The sequence below is a fragment of the Hyperolius riggenbachi genome, chromosome 1 (genome assembly GCF_040937935.1).
Source record: "Hyperolius riggenbachi isolate aHypRig1 chromosome 1, aHypRig1.pri, whole genome shotgun sequence".
Lineage (NCBI taxonomy): Eukaryota > Metazoa > Chordata > Amphibia > Anura > Hyperoliidae > Hyperolius > Hyperolius riggenbachi.
Genome location: NC_090646.1, coordinates 154,411,612 through 154,436,182, shown reverse-complemented (window position 1 = coordinate 154,436,182; position 24,571 = coordinate 154,411,612).

The following is a 24,571-nucleotide window of genomic DNA, read 5'->3' as shown; positions in this document are numbered from 1 at the left end:
TAGATAGATAAAGCATAAGCCAGTGTAAAAAGCATATGATCAGTCCAAGCCACATACAACTGTATGATAATTAACTGATATGATGCCCTCAAATGCAGGGAATATGCAAATGACAGTAGGTTCCTTCACTACCCTCCAAATTGTGGAGTGTTCAGGAGAGGTACATCTGGCTGTGTGTTATACAGGCAAAAATCATGCAGGCAGTGCATCGACAACAGATGACACCGTACTAACAGCTAAATGTCCTTGCTATCCAGCCGGAGTTCCAGCTACCAACCAGCTCCACTTCTTCAACATACAAAGGATCCCAAAGTGCAAGCCTGGTTGGTGTTGGTGTGTTGGATGACAGACAGCATGGCGGGTGAACAGGAATGGCTAGTCCTGTATGGCTAGAGCGTCACACGGTGAGGACCCAACATGTTTCGCCGGAAGGCGTCCGGCTTCCTCAAGTAGGGGTGTGGCTTGTTCTTTAACCTCCTTGCCGGTTATCCCGAACTCAGTTCGGGGTAACCTGCACAGGAGGATTTCTCAGGCCCCGCTGGGCCGATTTGCATAATTATTTTTTGTTACAAGCAGCTAGCACTTTGCTAGCTGCTTGTAACATCCGGTCGCCGCCGCTCGCCGCTGATCCGCCGCTATCCGCAACGTCGCGCCGCCCCCCCCCCTCCAGACCCCTTGCGCAGCCTGGCCAATCAGGGCCAGGCAGCGCTGAGGGGTGGCCCGGGATTCCCTATGACGTCCCAACGTCGATGACGTCGGTGATGTCATCCCGCCTCGTCGCCATGGCGACCGGGGAAGCCCAGCAGGAAATCCCGTTCTGAACGGGATTTCCTGCTTACTCCGATCGCCGGAAGCGATCGGAGTGGCTGCGAAGCTGCCGCTGCTCAGCGGCTATCATGTAGTGAGCCCTGGGCTCACTATATGATTTAAAAAAAAATAAATTAAAAAAAAAAAAGTGCTGCGCTGCCTCCTTGCCGGGGGAATTAGACCGGCAAGGAGGTTAACTAGGCAGCACCTACAGTATATTCCAAATTCAACACTTGCATTTAAGCTGTATTCAAAGTGCCTCGGACATGCAGCTCAAAAAAGTCTGTGTACACTAGCCTGAAAAGTGTAGGTGGTCAAATGTAAAGCTAGCCATACAAGGGTCGATAATGGCCTGATTTATATATATATATATCATGCTCGGGGGGTGCTTCTCTTCAGCAGGGACAGAGAAGCTGGTCAGAGTTGATGGGAAGATGGATGGAGCCAAATACAGGGCAATCTTGGAAGAAAACTTCTTGGAGTCTGCAAAAGACTTGAGACTGGGGCGGAGGTTCACCTTCCAGCAGGACAACAACCCTAAACATAAAGCCAGGGCAACAATGGAATGGTTTAAAACAAAACATATCCATGTGTTAGAATGGCCCAGTCAAAGTCCAGATCTGAATCCAATCGAAAATCTGTGGCAAGATCTGAAAACTGCTGTTCACAAACGCTGTCCATCTAATCTGACTGAGCTGGAGCGGTTTTGCAAATAAGAATGGGCAAGGATTTCAGTCTCTAGATGTGCAAAGCTAGTAGAGACATACCCTAAAAGACTGGCAGTTGTAATTGCAGCAAAAGGTGGTTCTACAAAGTATTGACTTAGGGGGCCGAATAATTACGCACACCCCACTTTGCAGTTATTTATTTGTAAAAAATATTTGGAATGATGTATGATTTTCGTTCCACTTCTCACGTGTACACCACTTTGTATTGGTCTTTCATGTTGAATTCCAATAAAATTGATTCATGTTTGTGGCAGTAATGTGACAAAATGTGGAAAAGTTCAAGGGGGCCGAATACTTTTGCAAGCCACTGTATATATATATATATATATATATATATATATATATATATATATATATAATATATATATATATATATATATATATATATATATATATATATATATATATAGGTGTATACCATTGTCTGTATTATTTTGTACCCCATGTTTGTGTCTTACCTTGTACAGTGCCACGAACTATGTTGGTGTTTTATAGATCAATAATAATTATGATATTAATAATATTACCAAGCCAATTGATGCCTATCAGATTGGAATTCAATCAGATAACGATCGATACCACACTGCATGGCACACTCATTCTGGATAGATTATTACAGTGGAAATCTTTTGAGCATTGGTCAAACTTATAGCCTTGTACTACTTGATGAAGTGCAATGCTATGTTGCCATCAATGCCCTGTCACCCTTTCCCCACATGCTCACATAGAAATTTACTGGCTTGTCCAATAAGGGCTCGTTTCCACTATCACGAATCCGCATGCGTCCAACGCATGCGGATTCGCACATGGTATGCAAGTGGATGGGCCTGTTTCCACTGTTGCGTTGGTGATGTGCGTTTTTTTGAGCTGTGAAAAAACGCACAAAAGAGCCAACGAATTCGCCTGAGAGTGGAATGCATGCAATGTATTTAATAGGGAAATCGCATGCGTTTTCCCCATGCGGTTTTTGCCACGAATTCGCATAGGTACCGATGTAAATTCACACAGGCAGTGACATGGTTAAAATCGCATATACCCTCACCTATGCGAATTCGCATGCGAATTCGTGGCAAAAAACGCATGGGGAATCGCATCCGCATGCGATTTCATCAGCGGTGGAATCCAGGCGATTCCGCACCGCAACAGTGGAAACGAGCCCTAAGACATTTACTTGATGAACTGCATTGAATTGATTAAAAGTGAATCAATCAAATATGTTAGGACAATAGATGATCAGCAAAAACAAGACAATGTTGTATGCATAGATAAGGATATCAAAATTAAAAAAGCACTGATTTAGAGATTATGCAGTAATCCCCCTGATTCTTTAAAAAGATTCCACTACATGCACACACACCCCTTCCCCTCTCATCTCCCTTCCTAGCAGCAAGCACAGTAGGCAGTTGTAATACCAGTGCACAGTACTGTGTCCACTCCATATTACAACTGCCTTTTAGTATATAAGATCCCTAACCAGCCACATTAAAAAAATAAGTTTTACTAAGATTTCAAAATGGGCTAACATGATATTAACACTATGATCTAAGGACAAACTCATGTTATTCTAACCTGACAAAGGTCTCTTGAGGAATGACAGCAAACTCACTCCCTAAAAAAAATCTTTCAACTAAACATCTATCTGCGGGGGGCGTGGCCTGCTATGCTGGAGTGAGGACGCGTTTCTACCGCGGCTCCGCCGACTCACTCAAAATCCTGCGGAATCCTGTCTCCCTGAGCGCCGGTGAGTGGTGACACACGCATCCCCAGACAGCAGAAGCTTGTGGCTAACGATCGGTGCCCGACATGACTAAGTACGGGCCACCATCAGCTGAAACAGCGGCAGACAGGCTGGCCCGCTTCGCACATGGAGCAGGGCAAGATGGCGCCGCTCTGCTGCCTGCAACATCGCCCGAGGCAGAAAGAGAGGGCAGCTCTCCCGCACCTTCAGTAAGCCAGATGGGCACAGCAGACCCTCCAGCCGAGCAAACTGTGAGTAACAGCCCTGTCCCCAAGTCCCAGAGAAGAAAGAGGAGGGGGAAGAAGGGGAAAAAGACGCAAGCTGCTAGTGAGGAGGACACAGACACAGATGCAGAGGAAGGGGAGCCCACCAGATCAGAGCTCCTGGAAGCCATAAAGATGATGCAATTTAGTGTCACAACCAGACTAGACACACTGCAATCTGACCTGTCTTTGGTGAAAGATGACCTTAAAAAGCTACGTGAAAGGGCTGTAGAGTCGGATAGAAGAATCACTGATCTGGAGGACACCGTGAGACCTCTGCAGGTAGCTCATGCAGACATTGCTAAAACTTCCAGCTCACACGGTCTAAAATTAGATGATCTGGAGAACAGATCCCGCCGCTCCAATCTCAGATTTGTGGGCTTTCCTGAAAAATCAGAGGGATCAGAACCAGAAAATTTCCTAGAGGACTGGCTTAAATCCACCATCCCTAATCTTAATCTTTCACACACTTTCTCTATAGAAAGGGCTCATAGAGTCCCAGGAGGCCCTCCGAAGCCAGGCGCCACTCCCAGACCTATGATTGCAAAGATGTTAAACTACAGAGATAAAGTTGAAATTTTGAGAAAAGCCAGACTTGCTCCGAGTATGGAATGCAATGGAGTTAAAATTTCCATATATCAAGACTTCTCCACCGAAATACAGAAATTGCGCACCACTTTCCAAGCGGTGAAAACTGGCCTTAGGAATAAACAAATTCCCTACAGCATGCTCTTCCCTGCCAAGCTTCGAATACAGTTTAAAGGCAAAACACTCTTTTTTGAAACCTCATCTGAAGCAGCGTCATGGATGGAGGGAGAAGATATACCAATTCCTGTGCTTCCTGCTAGAAAGAAACGCTGATATAGGTCTAATATAGTTCACTGTTTATTGTTAACCTGATTCATGCAGCCTGGTGATGGATCGCCTGTTTACAGGGAGAAACCTCTCTTTTGCCCTACACACTGGGTCTTTAACTTTGTTTGGATCTATGGGCACTATTTCAGTACAACTGTCCATTATAACTGCTGATGATGTGGTCCAAAAGTGTCTTTACAGTGCTACACTATGATGTTTATGTGAGAATGGCAGGGGGTTTCTCTATTTTCCTCTGTGTATTACTTTACCAATTTTTCTTGCTCAGGCGGAGAGAGACACCTGCAGTATACCCAAGGAACTTATTTTTTATTATATCTTCTTTCAGCAAACAGTTGTCTGAAGGTTATTTGACCGGTTCTTTTCACCATCCTTTGTCTTTATAATCATTTCTCGCTATAGCTAGTCAGTTACTAATGATAATTGCAAGTGATGTTCTAGTTCTCCTTCTTATTCCGGTTCAAATGTGATAGGCATTTTGCAATATGTAGTATATATATAGGACGTTTCCACAAAGCTAATGATACAATGAAGATAGATTTATTATCACTCCAAGTTGCTTGGGGAGTTATATGATACTGCTATGTGAGTCGGACATAGCGGTCCTTTTTTTTTGTTCCCCAGTTCTTTTAGACAGTTAAGGGAGTAAGACTCTTTGTTTTTTTTGGTACAGAGAGTAGGGTGGGTTGGGAACTAACTTTTCTGCACCAAAGTTTGGGTGTAGACTTGTTAGTGATGTGGGGTTTTTGTTTGATGTTGTTTTGCCAATCCAGCAATTATGTATATTGTTATAAGTCTTCTAAAGTGACTCAGAGAAGAACAATGTGTAGCGCATCCCTGTATAGACAGTATAAACAATTATTCCGATGTCCTTAATTTCAGTACTTTCGTGGAATGTTAGGGGACTTAATAATTCGATAAAGCGCAAGTTAGTATTTAGTCATATACGGAAATTATCTCCCCAAATAATTTGTCTACAAGAAACACATCTTGTGGGAGCCAGAGCTCTTCTCCTTAAAAAACCCTGGATAGCACAATATTACTTGGCGCATTATTCATCTTACTCAAGGGGCACTGCCATTCTAGTAGCCAAAACATTCCCAGGTAATGTTACAGCAGTCAGAATAGACCCCAAGGGCAATTTTGTGATTATAGCGTGTAAAATTGAGGGCCGTCCGTTGGTAATTGTCTCCATCTATGTGCCGCATCCTTTTGCTCAGTCTGTCTTAACTGCACTCATGACTAAACTTCATCCAATCCTTGATGGTCCTCTCCTTATAATTGGTGATTTTAACGCAGTTCTGAATCCAAATTTAGATAGGCTGAGGTCAGGAGGCAGAGCCTTTCCCTCTTTTAACAACTGGGTAGACACATATCATTTACATGATATTTGGAGGTGGAAATTTCCAGATAGGAGGGTGTTCTCATGTTTTTCAGACTCCCACAAAACGATGTCAAGAATAGACTTATGTTTAGGCTCCCCAGAGACACTGCCATTAATTGACACGATTAACTATCTACCACACGGCATTTCAGACCACTCCCCCTTGCTGTGTAAACTTCGCTTTACTAACCTGCCCTCTCAAGTGTTATGGCGTATGAATCCCAGTTGGTTGGAGGATGAGGAGGTCCTTAGGAATTGTCAGGAGGGCATGTCTGACTACTGGCGAATTAACGCAGGCACTGCTGGGGAACACGTCTGCTGGGACGCAAGTAAAGCGGTTTTAAGGGGATGCTTTCGGGCATCTATGTCACACATTAGGAAAAATCAAACCGCCTTACAAGAATACCATGAAAAAGCTACTAATGAGGCCCAACTTACCTTAATCTCCGACCCCTCTGATGCCAATTATATGAATTGGCAAATTGAACGAAGGAAACTAGAACTAAGAACACTAGAAAGAACTAAAAGGAGGGATATTATCCAGACTCAGAGATATTTTGAATTTGGCAATAAATGTAGCAAATTATTAACATACTTCTTAAAAGCCACAACGGAATCTATGGCCATACCTAACATTAGGACACCCTCTGGTACCATATGTACATCCTCTAGTGAGATAGCCGCCACTTTCACTAATTTTTACACAAAATTATATTCTGCTGGGGTTGTCAATGGGAGAGAAGAAATCGATAGCTTTCTGAGGGACCTGGATTTACCAATTCTATCCCCAGATGAAACTAAACTCTTAGATGCCCCTATCACCTCCGAGGAGATAGCTACCACTATCTCCTCCTTTAAGCATAATAAAGCGCCAGGCCCAGATGGAATCCCCATCGAGTGGTATGTAAAAAACAAATCATTAGTGGTTCCACACCTGCTTTCCCTTTTTCAACATATCTTTGTGACCGGCACACTTCCTGACTCCATGTATGAAGCTTTAATCACTCTTATCCCTAAACCCAATAAAGATCCCCTTTCGTGTGACTCCTACCGCCCCATTTCACTTATCAATACGGATATTAAAATACTCACAAAAATTTTAGCCACTAGACTGAATGAATGTATAACCTCAATAATACACCCAGATCAAACTGGCTTCATCCCTGGACGTTCTACTAAACTAAACATTAGACGTTTATTTTCTAACTTACAATACCCACATCGGAATTCTGGGACCAGAGTAATACTATCCCTAGACGCCAATAAAGCGTTTGATTCCATAGAGTGGCCATACGTAAAAACTGTTCTGCAGTACTTTGGATTTGGACCCGCTTTTCAAAAGTGGTTCCGAATCCTATATGATGCACCAAAAGCAAGAATCCGCATAAACTCCCTAATATCCCCTTTATTTACCATAGCGAGAGGAACACGGCAGGGTTGCCCACTGTCACCCCTCTTATTCGCCATTGCCATCGAGCCCCTAGCCCAAGCCATTCGTTTTAATACAACAATTCAAGGCCTCAAAATAAACAGGATTGAAGAACGCATTTCCCTATATGCGGACGATATGCTGGTTTATTTAGCAGATCCGGGCCCCTCACTTGAGGCTGTACTGTCAGTATATGAAACCTTTTATAAAATTTCAGGCCTCTCCATTAACTGGTCTAAATCAGTACTGTTCCCTATGGACTCCTTTGACCATCAGATAATTACTAAGCAATCTCAATTACAGGTTGTGGACAAGTTTAAGTATCTAGGAGTCTGGATAAATCAGCCTGTGAAATCCTTCATAGAAACAAACCTTATACCACTATTGGAACAAGTAGAAATAAAGCTGAAAAAATGGTCTTCCTTGCCGTTAAATGTATGCGGAAGGGTTTGTATTATTAAGATGGTTATAGCCCCAAAGCTATTATATGTCATGCAGATGTCCCCTATATGGATTCAGCAAGCCCTTTTTAAACGAATTGACTCCATGTTAATCTCTTTTATATGGTCCGGCTCCTCACCCCGCATTTCACTGTCCTCTCTCCAGTTACCTACTCATCTTGGCGGTCTGGCTCTGCCTAACTTTTTTATTTATCATTTGGCGGCACAGCTAACCCCCATTCAAGGTTGGTTAAGTAGCGACAGATTAAACTCTAGCGTGGCAACAGAAGCGGACATTGCTGGAAATTATGAGTCATTATGTGGAGCAATCTACAGATACAGAGTAGCCTCTGGACTCAAGGGAACAACTCTTATTCATAACACCATCAGGGCATACAGGAGGGCAAGGAAGATGCTTGGTGAACCTAGTAGGGGTGTCTCTCAGAACTCCCCTCTCTGGGGTAACCCTAACCTACCCGAACTTCAATCGATCCCAGATATACCCTTCTGGCATGCCCATAGTATTAAATATTTATCCCAATTATATGTAAATGGAACATTTAAAGATTTTATCATACTACGAGAAGAATTCGGCCTACCTAGACATGCCCTCTTTAGGTATTTTCAACTGCGACATGCCCTCCGATCACAGTTAAGCTTGACAGGTGTATCCCTTATACCATCAGATTTGGAAAAAACACTTCTTAAAAATGATAAATCCAAGCAAATCTCCAACTTATATAATTTTTTAGCTACTCATGGTAATGCTAGGAAAATTCAAACTGCCAGGAATAGATGGCTAGCAATTACCCCAGATATTACGCAGGAAAATTGGTCTGAATATACAGAATCCTTCAATAAAGCTATTATAGCTTCTCATGACAAATTAATAAACGTGAAATGGTTCCACCAAGCATATTTTACCCCTATGAAACTAGCAAAACTGGGCTCAACATACAGTGGTCAATGTTTTAAATGCAATGCATCTAATGCTGACTTTATACATTGTGTATGGGACTGCCCGCTAGTCAACGAGTACTGGAAATCAGTAGTACATTTCCTAAGAGACAATTTACACCTGCCGGTGCAAATGGACCTCAAATTATGCATGTTGGGAATTGTGGGAGATATGGCCTGCAGCGCAAGTAAAGTAATGTTAATCAGAATCCTCCTTCACTATGCAAGGAAAGCCATTACCATACGGTGGAAATTGCACGCAATTCCCACACTCAGAGACTGGAAAAAACGTGTTAATACAGCCCTTCCGCTGTACAAATTAACCTATCAATCACGAAATCAATTTAAAAAATTTGATAAAATTTGGCTCAAATGGGTAAATGCTGTAGAAACCACAATTCCCAACCTGGATATCACGGCTGCTGTACAAGATCTACAATGGATCTGATTGCATGTTTTAATTATAAAAATATTCATGGGTCACGTTTATGAACGCTCTTATACTTAAATATGTACAAGTGTGGTTCTCTCTCTCACTAGTGGAGACCTGTTGTCATTATGATCGCTATTGCTGGATATGGTCTTGTGTTTTGTTTTGTTTTTGTTTTGTTATATGTTAAAATTCAATAAAAATTCTCTTTAAAAAAAAAAAAAAAAAAAAAAACATCTATCTGCACTTCTATCTCAAGTTTGTAATTCACCATAGTCCCCAATGTACTAGGAGGCGGAGCTAAAATACTGAAACTCTAGTATATAAATATTTAGGTTATGTTAATATATGAGTGTTACAAAATTATATTGGCTGTGGTTTCAGTATTTGTACTCTTGATAAATGACTCTTCTGTCCAGTGTCCTAGTACATTGGAGAGAGGACTACAGTAAATTACAAACCTGAGATAGGAGTGCAGTTATTTATCTGCAAGCTTGTTTTAGAGAATGATTTTAGCATCTGAATTGGTACACAATTTTAAGTTTCCTTTCCTGACATAAAAGTTAGGATTTAATGGGGTTGGTTTGGTAATAGATGGCCAGCAGATTTGATCAAAGCAATTACATTGGAAACTTGATACAAATACTGCTAGCCTAAGTTCGAGGAGCTTTCCCTTGCTGAATATGAAAAAAGAGGAAAAAGGGCATTTAGGCAGGGAACCAGTGGCATATCTACGGGAGTGTAGTATGGCATGTGCCATGTTCACTCTTACTGGGAGCATTGCTCCATAGCATCCATGTACTTCTTAATATACAATAGATTCTAGTTTTTTTTTTTATCTGGGGGGCATTCTGCTGCCTAGTTACATTATTCGGGGGGACAAGCTGCCTGTTATTTGGGAAATATGTATAGGCTAACTGATCTATTGCCATACTTCATTCTTACAGGTCATGCTTCAAGACAACTTGGACACAACCAATTCAACTGACACTACACCCTATTTTTTTGGGCTAGTGCCCTTCCCCCCTTCTCTTCTCTAGGGTGGATTTCAGTGTTGGCCATAGGCGCTGTTCTCCCTAGACACGTCTCTGCAGGGAACACACTTGCTGGAGCAATTCCCCCTGCAATTCCTGTGACTTGCAATCACCTGCAATGTGTTTGCATTTGTTCCGGAATTTTTCTGATGTGGGGGAATAGATTATAATTGCTAACGTGCATGTCATGCAGAAAAAAGCAGAAAGCTGCGAGAATCAAAAACACGTGGAAAAACATGAACACAAGATGCAAATGAATGCTAACGATGGGCATTTCCTGAACGTTGCCACTGACTTCAATGGTCAGTGCAACCCCGGGGCAAAACACGCACAATTCTAGCAAAAGTGTCCCCTGCTTTACTGAAATAAAAAGAAACACAAATAGTTGCTATTGTGCAGTTCACATGCTCTATATATACTAAAAAGCTCCTCTGATAAAAAAAAAACTTGCGTGATTAAAATGATCTCAACTTTCAGAAAATTATTATTATTGTTTAATGTTATCCGCAAAGTTCTACAAACTCTATGTAAAATATTTAACTTTAGGAAAGAGTTTTTCTCTCCGGGGGAACATGTTAAGCTCAGCTGTTTAGAATGCAGTTTGTTTCGATTTAATGTAATTATGTCCCCCAAAACAGCAACACTGTCTGATTTTAATATACAATTTATTATATCAGGTGTTAAGTAAATCGGTTTTGTCTGCTAATGGCACACTTTCCCCCAACAGTGTATTTTGTGAATAAGCTTCTCTGCAGTTTCCTTCCCAGCTCATTCTTCAGAACAGCTGGTGGTTAAAAAACAAACCAGCCACTTACAAAATCAGACTGTAGAAAAAGGAAAAAAATAAGAAAATGTGAAGTATCTGTTCTGTTTCTTATCGCAGTTCGTAAAAAATAATGTTGAGAATTATTACTTCTACAGACTGATAAGGACAACAAAGTACAAATAAAAAGCATTTCACTTTACTTATCTAGGATTAGAATCACAAAAATGTGGGTTACATAGGTAATAAAAGAGAGTCTTCTTTATGCTGCTCATCCAATCAATACTGGCCTGCAGATTTCATGGTTGTTTTCAGGGAGAGAGATTTACTTAAATTAAGTACATGTTCAATGCCAAAAACTTTTAACCTTTTGTTAGTAATAGGTAGGGAGGCAAAAATAACCTTTTTCTACCTATTTACCTGCAAAGTTTTGGACATCGGTGAGTCCCCTTAACACTAGATTTACCAGGCCTGCGCAAATCTGCATACATTCCCTGGACCTCACACCTACTAGCACCCCTGCTGAGTTTTTTAACATGCCATCTCTTTCTTTTGTTATGAAAACACACCCATTACCTGTGAGGCCTGGCACATTTGCATTTGTTTATTTGCCCACCTCACATCTCCCCCAACCAGAGAGTTCTATTCTTTGTGTGCCAGACTGTACTGTAATCAAGGGGCTTTTATTGGTGTTTCAATGTGCACTGTGTGGGTAGAGGAAGACATTGGAGTGCCCAGTGCAGTAGCAAGTCACTCGTGGTTCACTGCACAAGCTGGACCCACAAAGTCTGCTAAGGTTTGTCATTGCCATAGTACATATGATATTTATATAAACCCACGACTAGAGTTGAGCCTAAATTTTCGTAATTTCGCATTACTATAATTACGCATGCGAAATTTGCGATTACGATGCGAAAATACCGTAGCGTAATTGCCATTAAAATCGTAATTGAAAATACCGTAAGCGTAATTTTCAACGCGTAATTTCGCGTTTCGTTCATGCCGTAATTTCGCATTAAACGCTACCGTAATTTCGCGTTAAACTGTAACGCTCCGTATAATATAAAAAAGCCGCCGACTTTAAGGGTTAATAGCAAAGCCCCCTTAAATGCTAAGAGCCTCAAATTTGGAGAATATATTAAGGAGATCAGGAGGAATAAGAGGAAATTTTTTTTTTTCAAAAAGACCTTATAGTTTTTGAGAAAATCGATGTTAAAGTTTCAAAGTAAAAATGTATACATTTAAAAACCCGCCAACTTTAACGGTTAATAGCAAAGCCTGCTTAAGGTTTAGGAACACCAAATTCCTAGGGTATATTAAGGGGATCAGTGGGAATAAGAGGAAAAATTTCTTTTTCAAAAAGACCTTATAGTTTTTAAGAAAATCGATTTTTAAGTTTCAAGGGCAAAAATGTCTTTTAAATGCGGAAAATGTCAGTTTTTTTTGCACAGGTAACAATAGTGTATTATTTTCATAGATTCCCCCAAGTGGGAAGAGTTTTACTTACTTCATTCTGAGTGTGGCAAATATAAAAAAAAAACGACGTGGGGTCCCCCTCCCAGACCTCTTTAACCCCTTGTCCCCCATGCAGGCTGGGATAGCCAGAATGCGGAGCACCGGCCGCGTGGGGCTCCGCACCCTGACTATACCAGCCCGCATGGTCCATGGATTGGGGGGTCTCGGAAGGGGAGGGGCAGCCAAGCTTTCCCCTCCCCCTCCGAGCCCTTGTCCAATCCAAGGACAAGGGGCTCTTCTCCACCTCCGATGGGCGGTGGAGGTGGAGGCCGCGATTTCCTGGGGGGGGGGGGGGGGGTTCATGGTGGAATCTGGGAGTCCCCTTTAAAAAGGGGTCCCCCAGATGCCCACCCCCCCTCCCAGGAGAAATGAGTATAGAGGTACTTGTACCCCTTACCCATTTCCTTTAAGAGTTAAAAGTAAATAAACACACAAACACATAGAAAAAGTATTTTAATTGAACAAAAAACATAACCACGAAAAAAGTCCTTTAATATTCTTAATTAACCATTAATACTTACCTGTCCCTTTAAATAAATGATCCCTCGAAATAGCCTCGGAAATGTTCTATCAGTTACAATGTAACAAAGTTATTACAATGTAACAACTTTGTTACATTGTAACTACGCCGCACCCGACGTCACTCGCCGCTCAGCCGCCGCATACGCGTCTGCGCTGCACGGACCCGACAGAGCTCTGAGCTATATAGCTCAGAGCTCTGAGAAGCATCTTTGAATTTGGGCTCCAAGGAGCCCCATTGGTCCTTAGCAGACCAATGGGGTTCCTTCAAATCAGAAGGAACCCCATTGGTCTGCTAAGGACCAATGGGGCTCCTTGGAGCCCAAATTCAAAGATGCTTCTCACTCGCCGCTCAGCCGCCGCAGCGCAGACGCGTATGCGGCGGCTGAGCGGCGAGTGACGTCGGGTGCGGCGTAGTTACAATGTAACAAAGTTGTTACAATGTAATAACTTTGTTACATTGTAACTGATAGAACATTTCCGAGGCTATTTCGAGGGATCATTTATTTAAAGGGACAGGTAAGTATTAATGGTTAATTAAGAATATTAAAGGACTTTTTTCGTGGTTATGTTTTTTGTTCAATTAAAATACTTTTTCTAAGTGTTTGTGTGTTTATTTACTTTTAACTCTTAAAGGAAATGGGTAAGGGGTACAAGTACCTCTATACTCATTTCTCCTGGGAGGGGGGGTGGGCATCTGGGGGACCCTTTTTAAAGGGGACTCCCAGATTCCACCATGAACCCCCCCCCCCAGGAAATCACGGCCTCCACCTCCACCGCCCATCGGAGGTGGAGAAGAGCCCCTTGTCCTTGGATTGGACAAGGGCTCGGAGGGGGAGGGGAAAGCTTGGCTGCCCCTCCCTTTCCGAAACCCCCCAATCCATGGACCATGCGGGCTGGTATAGTCAGGGTGCGGAGCCCCACGCGGCCGGTGCTCCGCATTCTGGCTATCCCAGCCTGCATGGGGGACAAGGGGTTAAAGAGGTCTGGGAGGGGGGACCCCACGTCGTTTTTTTTTTATATTTCCCACACTCAGAACGAAGTAAGTAAAACTCTTCCCACTTGGGGGAATCTATGAAAATAATACACTATTGTTACCTGTGCAAAAAAAACTGACATTTTCTGCATTTAAAAGACATTTGTGCCCTTGAAACTTAAAAATCGATTTTCTCAAAAACTATAAGGTCTTTTTGAAAAAAAAATTTGTCCTCTTATTCCCACTGATCCCCTTAATATACCCTAGGAATTTGGTGTTCCTAAACTTTAAGCAGGCATTGCTATTAACCGTTAAAGTCGGCGGGTTTTTAAATGTATACATTTTTACTTTGAAACTTTAACATCGATTTTCTCAAAAACTATAAGGTCTTTTTGAAAAAAATGTTTTCCTCTTATTCCTTCTGATCTCCTTAATATATTCTCCAAATTTGAGGCTCTTAGCATTTAAGGGGGCTTTGCTATTAACCCTAAAGTCGGCGGCTTTTTTACATTATACGGAGCGTTACGGTTTAACGCGAAATTACGGTAGCGTTTAATGCGAAATTATGGCATGAACAAATACCCATTGTAATGCGAAAATTACGCTTACGCGAAATTTCGCGAAATCCTTCTTCATTACGATTATGTACTTACGGCCATAATCGTAATTACACTAATTACGCGAAATTTCGCAAAATCGTAATTACGTCATTACGCTCATCTCTACCCACGACGGACAATTTCTTTACTTCACTGTCACTGTCGCACAGACTGCTGCAGCGCAAAACAACGCTATTGGGCACGGTAAATAAAGTCCGGCGTGAACTTCCTCAGCTTGCAAAAGACACTGCATAGCGAGAGGTATTCTCCATTTCAGTGCCTAGAAGTGGCAGTGTCTCCTTGACAATTTATGCACCTAAAAAAAACAAGACTGGGCTTGATTCACAAAAGAGTGATAACTGATAGCGCGGCCATTTTCGTGCAAAACGATAACGTCTATCAATATCGGTTTCGCACAAAAATTTGCGTTTGCGAGCAAAACGTTACCGTTATCACTTCACACGAAAATTCGCGATCGCGCGAAACGCAAAAATTCTATTTTATTTTTAAGTGTTTCAAACTTTACAAAGTTTACAGCGTTTGCAGACCCAGTGTCTATTGTCCCTGCATTTGGCACAGGTGAATTTCTGACATGTTGCACAGGTAAACCTACTGCGATTCCTGTTGCAACTCTCTTGCACCTGCAACACTGGCAGGGGCGTTCCTAGGATCCTTGGAGACCTGCGCGCGCCGCGACAAAAATGGGCGTGGCCATGCAGTGAGTGGGCGTGGCCATGGGTGGGGCCAAATGTACATACATTTAGCAGCGTTGTAAGCTACAGATAACGGGCCTGCCCATTAAAATATTGGATGGAGCCCCCTGTCCTTTATTTAGATAATTTACAATCAGTATAGGCATAGATCAAAGATGTATACGCACATACAATTTTGATTGGTCAATCACTGACCAATTTTACCACCTCATGCAGTAAGTGGGCCAAAAGACAATGAATTTGATGAACAGAGCTAAAATTGGCTAATCAAACTGTACATACTGAAAGTAGCAGGGATCAGCATACAATACAGCTGGTTTACAATCAGTAAAGGCGCAGAGTAACACCTTATACTGTACACACTGGAGGTAGATCAGCACACAGTGCAGGCACTAGAGAACAGCTTATACTGTACATACTGTAGGCAGCAGAGATCAGCACACTGCAGCTAGCTTGCCGAAAAATATGAGGGTTACGTTGTGCGGCGCGCACAGCGTGCCACGCCACAAAATAGGTGTGGCCATGGACCAGAATGTGGGTGTGGTCACGGGTGGAGACAAATTTACATGAACTTAGCAATGGTGGGACATTAGCAGGGACCCCCAGTTAGGTAGTGAGTGGCAGCAGGGACAGGGACCCCCAGTTAGGTAGTGAGTGACAGAAGGTACCCCCAGTTAGGTAGTGAGTGACAGCAGGGACCCCCAGTTAGGTAGTGAGTGACAGCAGGGTCCTCCAGTTAGGTAGTGAGTGACAGCAGGGACCCCCATTAGGTAGTGAGTGACAGCAGGGACCCCCATTAGGTAGTGAGTGACAGCAGGGACCCCCGTTAGATAGTGAGTGACAGGGACCCCAAGTTAGATAGTGAGTGACAGGGACCCCCATTAGGTAGTGAGTGACAGGGACCCCCGTTAGGTAGTGAGTGACAGGCGCCCCCTCACCTCGCAGCCAGCAGCGTCAGACCTCGATCAGTGGGCGACCCGACCAGTTAGAGGCGCAAATATGCGGAAGTGATGTCCCTTCCGCATATCAGCGGTGTCCGCTAGGTCCTAGCGCCTGCTCTAACTGGTCACCGGCTGATCGAGGTCTGACGCTGCTGGCTGTCCGGCAGCGGGGACAGCTATGGTGGCCAGGGGGGGGGGGGGGGGCTGCGGGGCCGGGGCACCCCTGGAAATAGATTGGGGGCACCCCAGAACATGTTGGGGGGCACGGGCCCCCCAAAATAGGGCTAGCGACGCCACTGAGCACTGGTGTAAAATTATACTCACATTCACATACCTTCATGTGGTTATAGTCTGTTTAATCGTGTTGGGTTTCCTCTTTCTGCCATCACGAATCGTCACGTCTTGGTGCATGGAACTTAGAACACACACAGTCTTGTTTTTTTTAGGTGCATAAATTGTCAAGGAGACACTGCCACTTCTAAGCACTGAAGTAGAGAATACCTCTCGCTGTGCAGTGTCTTTTGCAAGCTGAGGAAGGTCACGCCGGACTTTATTCACCGTGCGCAATAGCGTTGTTTTGCACTGCAGCAGTCTGTGCGACAGTGACAGTGAAGTAAAGAAATTGTCCGTCGTGACATTTCTCCCATCATCCAAAAATGGCTCCGTCAGATTCATGACCACTTTCTCTGCCAGCCTCTCTCCCTTCTGACGACTGGGGTCCTTTCCCAAGTAAGAAGATGAATTGCAGACATATTTGGTCTCCAAATGGAATGCCTCAGTCTGTCATCATTTGTCATGTCAATTGAACACTGCCAAAAGTGCCAATTGCCCCCTGATTGCATCTTGCTGCATGAATCGGCAACAGAGTTCCGTGTCTGTGTGGATTTCCTCCGGGCACTCCGGTATCCTCCCACATCCTAAAAACATCCCAAAAACATACAGATAAGTTAATTGGCTTCCCCATAAAATTGGCCCTAGATGACGATACATACACTACATGATACATACATAGACATACGTTATGATTATGACAGGGACTAGATTGTGAGCCCCTCTGAGGGACAGTTAGTGACGAGACAATATACTTTGTACAGTGCTGCAAAATATGTCGGCGCTATATAAATACTTAAAATAAAATCTGCCCCTGCCTTTCCACCCATACTGCCCTCCCTCATGCAACCCCCAATATCTGCTACAGCCTACAGGCACCCCTACCCCCACCTCTGTTTCACCTCAGACACTTCCTCTACACTTCAGAGTTCTCTACACTTCACACTATTTGTGTACAAACATACATTGGAGACTGAAGTGTTAGCAAGTTTTCATTGTATTCATGTCATTGTATCAGCAACTTTTTATTCTGTTTTCACACATTTTTTTATAAAGGACTTGTGTTTCCATATATTGTGAATGTGTGTCTTTAATATTTGCAGGTCAGTGAATGTGGGGGATATTTTGTATAGATATGGCAGGCATGTCTGAAGGTTTCCATGTCTCACACAGCTACTCTGAGCTACTCTGAGTAAACAAATGGAAATGTGCCAGGCCTTACAGGTAATGGGTGGTTTGCACAACAATAGATTGTGATAATCAACATGAAGACCTGTGAAAATCTCAGCAGGGGTGAATAACCTCTGGCCTTGCACCAGAAATAAAAAAGTCGGTAATTCTAGTGTTAAAGGAAACCTGTGAGAAAAAAGTATCCCAAATGGTTCACAGAGTTAAACCTCTGGATCCTCCAGAGTCTTCCACCATCACTGGCCTGTTCCAGCACTGTCCTGTTAAGAAAAATGCTTGTCGATGGCTCACTCATGTGCAGTAGCATGGGCCCACTCGAGCTCTGGTGGAAAAATCTGTCAGGGCCCTTGCTACTGCACATGACCGAGTCAGCTGCACCTGTGCAGTAGCACTGGTCACAAGAAGAAATACAGTATGCACTTACCTTAAGAGAGGGAAGCCTCTCACAAGACTTCCTTGGTGAACAGAAAAAGCTGCTGGAGGATCCAGAGGCTTCCCTCTCCCAAGGTAAGTATCTATATTAGGCATTTGCCTAATTTAGTGTCAGAGAGCACTTGAGCAATGAAGACGGCATAAGACACTTATCCATACCTGTAGAAAAGGGTGATCTGCAGATGGGTTGGGGGTGTGGGGGATTTATCACTTGTCTTTTGCAGAATGCCCCTTAGTGTCATGGACAATATCTTCTGTTTTATTTTTCAGCTGATCTGGGGAGAAGCCCCAAGCTGGTGGGCTCTGACTTCTCTGGGGAATACCAGTCAGCAAATGGATGGATTGGGTAGGGACCCTCTCTTTTTTATGTATTAACATTTTTTTTAACCCTAAACATTTCATGTCTAAGTCATCAACATTGTTTACCATTGTTTATTGTCTCCTGGGGACCCCATTTTTTCTCTCTACTGTTTGTTACCCAAATTATTTTGTTTATTTCAACAGTAGTTTATTCATCATAAAATGGTATACTTTTGTGTCTGATTATATACAGTATAATAAATATTGTCTTAAAAGAAACAGGCATCAAAAGACAATAATATGCATTAAAAAAAGTTTAAAAGGGAGGCTGTGGTGGACTTACCTCCAGGTAGCCAGACACTCAATGTCTATTTTCAAAGGTCTTTCTTCATTTAATAAGAAAAAGTAACAACAAAAATAACTCCACTGCTACGCAGGCATACCCACTCCCTCAGGCAACATTAGTGGAGTATCTGCTAGTCCAAGCAATGTCAGCCTGGCACCTCAACCTCCAGTGTAAATACAAGTTGTGTCAATGGAGTACTGAAAGGCAGGAAGAGAAGGAGGTGGGCCCTGAGATGGAGTATGAACCATATTGCTAACTGACAGAAAGAGCTGGGTGAACTGCATCAGCAGTGCTATCCAGAAATGTGCATGCAAGTAGCTTTAATGGAGTACTTCATTGTGGGACGCTCCAACAGTTATTTGGACCTCTGACATTGTAAACCACAGTTTACCTTGTTGTAGAGAAGAATCATCAATTACTAAGACTTTTATGTCTTCATTCAAGGTAATCAGAGGAAAGCACAAGGACTGGGCAAAAGAAACATCAAGAAAAATTCCTGCTGCTTCACTGATCAGAATTTCTTGTGACTCGACAGTGTGAACTTCCCAAGAGATGGTTATTGGTAACAATAATTTATGCAAACTTAGAGAATATACCTGCTCACTAAGATGATAATCCTTGGACCCATCTAGGCACTAGAGTCCCAATGATGTTTAGGGACTGTTGAGCACCTTCTTACCTTTTCCTCCTCTTATAGTCTTGTGGAGCCCAGTTGCATGGGCTTCTCATGGCAAGATAGAGAAAAGTCTTCTGGCCTGGCCTGGAAACAACTGGGGGGTCAAGACGAGTGGAAGCAAAGATGGAGCATCATCATTCCATCTGTTGCTCTCATATGGCCTTGTCAACAAGGAAATAGACAAGGCTATCCTTTACAGAATCTGATAGGCCTCAGCAAAACAGAGAATATAAGACTGACAATCTATGATTCAGTGGTGGAATTCTTTGGCGTATACCTTTGCTGACCGGTTACCTTGACAGAGTTTAGGAAGAAGGCATGTACAAACTGCAGACCAGGATTCTGCAGGAAAGCCAAAAGCCCAGGTCTTTGCATCTCTGAACCTGAAGAGCATGCATGTAATCAAAATCAGAAACATTTTTGTGTGAATGTGAAGTACAAATTACAAGCAGGTTTAAAGTTAGCAAGTTGTGAACATTCTCCTGTGAATTTATCTGCCAAGGGTATCTTTGGAGTCAGAAACTTTCCCAGGACAGACTGTACAGACAGTTTGTAGAATATTGGTTTACTTACCAATATTGTACTATAGGGGATATTAGAGTATTGATATACTGGTGCCTTTTTTGTCTAAATGCCATAGCATTCATAATGAACAGTTAAAAGCACCCTAACTTCAACACTTTTGCTTTTCACTGGTGCCTTTTTGACACAAGAATAGGGACTGACACAAAGAATTACTAGCTTCTTACATTCTTAAACACACTTAAAATTACCTAAATCCCACCTTCATCACTGATTTAAATGCACTCTGCCCTAAATGTTGACATTTTGCTTGCAATGCTGCCCAGGATTCTGTGGAGTGAAATGAAGCCTTTCTGCCTATCCCTTATAGTTTGTTTAAAATTGGTTTTCTCATGGAGCTGAAAGTCTTTAAATTACACTCCAACAGCAGACTGGCATCATCAACTTGATTAAACAAGTCTCTTCTTTTTATTTTCTGATAACAGAGGAAGTAGGCTTTATTCATTTGTGGTCAAGAATTAGATTTACGCTTTGGAAACTTTATTAATTAAGACATAAAATTCTTAGATATGAAATATTGTAAATGACTGTAATAAAAATGATCCTGGCCATTTTATAGATAATAATCTATTAATTATCTCTTTAAATGATCTCATGCATTCTGAGAAAAAATGACCTGGGTTATGAAGCCATATCAATCAGACAGTACATTTTTTTAGACACTTAGCTTGAAACTGTGCATATGGGATAATGTAACCTTTAATGCTTATAAAGGAGAAATAAATATGCCAACCTTTTTGCGACCAGAGGAATAGTTTGCTGGAAAGCTAAAATACAGTTTGAGTTAATTTTTTAATATTACAGTCTAGACTTAAAAGAAGAAGTATTTGCTTTATTCTTCCTGACCTTGATGTTTACGTCCAGTTATTCTTGCCAGGGTGCAGATTTCAATCACCTCGCTGTGCGATATTGTTACTCTTGCCATTCCTGCTGCTGTATGCGCTGCTGCACGCACTTTCAGAGCTTCTGCATATTTGTTAGAACCTGATTTCATTGGCTCCTGACCCCTGAGCCAATCACAGCAATCACAGTGCTATGGTGATGGCTCTGGTTTTAAAGCGTCCAGAGCCAAGCGGTCTTGGAGGGGTTAAGATTTGGGAAACTCATTTTGTTTACTGTTCTGTAAACACACGCACAAGGATTCACAGATGATTGTAGACTTAATATTTTAAATTGTCTCAAAGCTATGAGTTTGCATCATATGATTTTATGTGATTGTGATTCATTTGCATCTAAAGTAACACAAATTAATACAAATGTACCCCCTTGCACTCACAAATTACAGGCAATTAGACAACCAGGAAAACAGACAGATATAAAGACATCTAAAGGTATTGGGAATGGAGACAATAGTTTACACATCCCATTTGTAATAAATGGTTTGAGTGTCAGTTCGTTGCTCACTTGTTACATTAACCTCCTGAGCGGTATGGACGAGCTCAGCTCGTCCATTACCACCGGAGGGTGCCGCTCAGGCCCTGCTGGGCCGATTTTTATCAAATAAAAAGCAGCACACGCAGCCGGCACTTTGCCAGCCGCGTGTGCTACCTGATCACCGCCGCTCGGCGAAAGTGGGTCCCCCCAGCCGCCCGAGCCCTGCGCAGCCGGACCAATCAGTTCCGGCCAGCGCTAAGGGCTGGATCGGAGGCGGCTGACGTCAGGACGTCGGCTGACGTCCATGACATCACTCCGCTCGTCGCCATGGCGATGAGACAAGCAGAACAAGGAAGGCTGCTCATTGCAGCCTTCCTTGTTAATTCTGATCGCCGGAGGCGATCGGAATTACGCTTCAGGAGCGCCCTCTAGTGGGCTTTCATGCAGCCAACTTTCAGTTGGCTGCATGAAATAGGTTTTTTTTTATTTTAAAAAAACCCTCTCGCAGCCGCCCTGGCGATCTTAATAGAACGCCAGGGAGGTTAATAGATGGATGAAATCATGAATGTTCCCTTAGAGTAAAAGTTAAGCACTACAAGTATGCTCCTTTCCCAATAGAAGTACGCACCTTTTTTGTTTGCTTCATTGAACCTTCTCTATTAGGAATGTTGTGGTGAACACCAGCGTTCCTGAAGGCAGGGAAAGGTATTATTATTTATTTATAAAGCGCCAACATATTCCGTGGCACTGTACAATGTAAGAAAACAAACAAGGGATACATAATGATACAGACAATGATATACATCAAATATGAACACTGATACAAAATACAGAACTGCTGATACAATAGCAAATTTAACATGATGACTAAAATGTATAAATGTCTAGCAGAGTGCAAGCAATTAAATTAATAACATTCCATGACACAAAAGGGTGAGAGCCCTGCCCTTGCGACTGCGAGCTCACAATCTAAAGGAATGGGGTGGAAACAAGAGGTGGGGGAAATATACAGTATATATACAGGCAGTGCGTAATTAGGTTATCTAGTGGGTGCATGGCCTACGCTAGAGAATATCTAACTACAAATCAATGGGGGCTCCACTGTGTCCAGAGATCATGAAGCATGTGCAACCACCTTGACCTCTATACTTTTATAGCAAGTGCTTCCACCGTGACCACCTACCAAAGCAAGTGTATCCAACATGAGAACCTTCCTTTGCCCCCTTAGAAATGTCATGGCCCCCATAGAATGTCATGGCTCCTCAAAGTTATATACAGGTAAAACTTGAAAAATTAGAATATTGTGCAAAAGTCCATTCATTTTAACGTAAAAGGTGAAACTAATATATGAAATAGACTCATTTAATGCAAAGCTAAATATTTCATATTTGTTATAATTTTGATGATCATGGCGTACAGATTATGAAAATAACAAAATCAAAATCTCAGACCATTAGAATATTGTGAAAATGTTTAATATTCTAGGCTCAACGTGTCAGATTCTAATCAGCTAATTCATCCAAAACACCTGAAAAGGGTTCTGATTTCATATATTAGTTTTTTTTTTTTAAGTTGAATTACTGAAATAAATTAACTTTTGCACAATATTATCGTTTTTCAAGTTTCGGTAGTTATGTTCCCCTTCAGTATTTCTGGTGTCCCCTTAGTATAGCCATGCCCCTCAGCAGTGCCATTTCTCCCCCAGTATAGCGACATTGAGCCTAAAGTGACATGAGCCATGTACGGGTGCATATGCACATCCAATTTTGATTGGGAAATGATTTGCCAATTTTACTACATTCATGTAAAGTAAGAGCCAGCAGATTTTGAATGCTATAAATAGATTGAGCAGGTAAGCTCTCATACTACATGGGAGTTGTAAAATTGCTCATTCATTGGCCAATCCAAATTGGATGTGTATATGACCTTAAAGTGAATGTTTACCAGTAAAAAAAAGAAAAAGTCAGATACTCACCTAAGGAGAGGGAAGGCTCGGTCCTAATGAGCCTTCCCTCTCCTCTCCCGGTGCCCGGTCCCGCGCAGGATCCCCCGTGGCAGTATTCGACCAGTTCGGTCAAATACTGCCACTTCCGCATGCCTTCGGGAGCTTTCGGAGGTCTTCGGGAGCACTCGGGCTCCGGATGACGCGGCCGCTCCATACTACGCATGCGCGAGCGCCCTCTATGACGCACTCGCGTGTACTTAGTATGGAGCGGCCCGTCTTCGGAAGCCCGAGTGCTCCCGAAGACCTCCGAAGTCCCTGCGGCGGCGGACGCGAACGAGGGAGCCAGCGCAGCACCGAGGGCACCGGGAGAGGAGAGGGAAGGCTCATTAGGACCGAGCCTTCCCTCTCCTTAGGTGAGTATCTGACATTTTCTTTTTTTTACCGGTACCCATTGGCTTTAAGGAGATGGCCTCCAGTAGCTTCAGGGTTCACTGCCCCAGTAGTTACACCACTGATCTGAACAGAATATGCTGCAACCCACTGCATTTGCAAATGCTAATATACTCTTCTAACATGTAAATGTGTCCTTGTAATGGACCTATACAGTCTATGTCAGCAAAGTCTAGTGGTAAGTCAAATTTAACTACACATTATGTTTAATCCCTTTGGGACCAAGGACGTTACAGTTACATCCTCTGTGTAGCTGTCTGCTGCAGACAGGACGAAACTGTAGTGCCCTTGAAGTCGCACCACTCCCGACGGAATCTCCTGCACCCAAACCGGGAGAATCAGCTGTCATATGACAGCTGACATCACCCCTCACTGATCAGGAGCCATGGCGATTGGCTCCTGATCACGTGATCACTACGATCACCGCTGATCGTAAGATCACTAAGCGGGGGCGATAGCCAAAGGAAAGAAGAAGAGGACCCACTCACCTCTCCTAACATTCCTCTGGCGACTGTCCCCAATATAGGTAGCAGGATTACTCACCTACCCAGGTCCAGAGAGGAGAAGTTTTCCTCGCCTCCTCTCTCCCCGCCATCTAGCCTCGAGCTGCCTCTAGTGTCGGGTCCCGGCTTGATGGCGTCATCAAACCCAGAACTTAGCGGCAGTGCGAGGCACAATGGCGGGAAAAGAGGAGGTAGGAAAAACTGCTCCTCTCTGGACCTTGGGAGGTGAGTAATCCTGCTATCTATACTGGGGACCCTATCTATACTGGGGACACCGATGTCTGGCTATCTATACTGGGGAAACCTATGCCTGGCTATCTATACTGGCGGCACCTT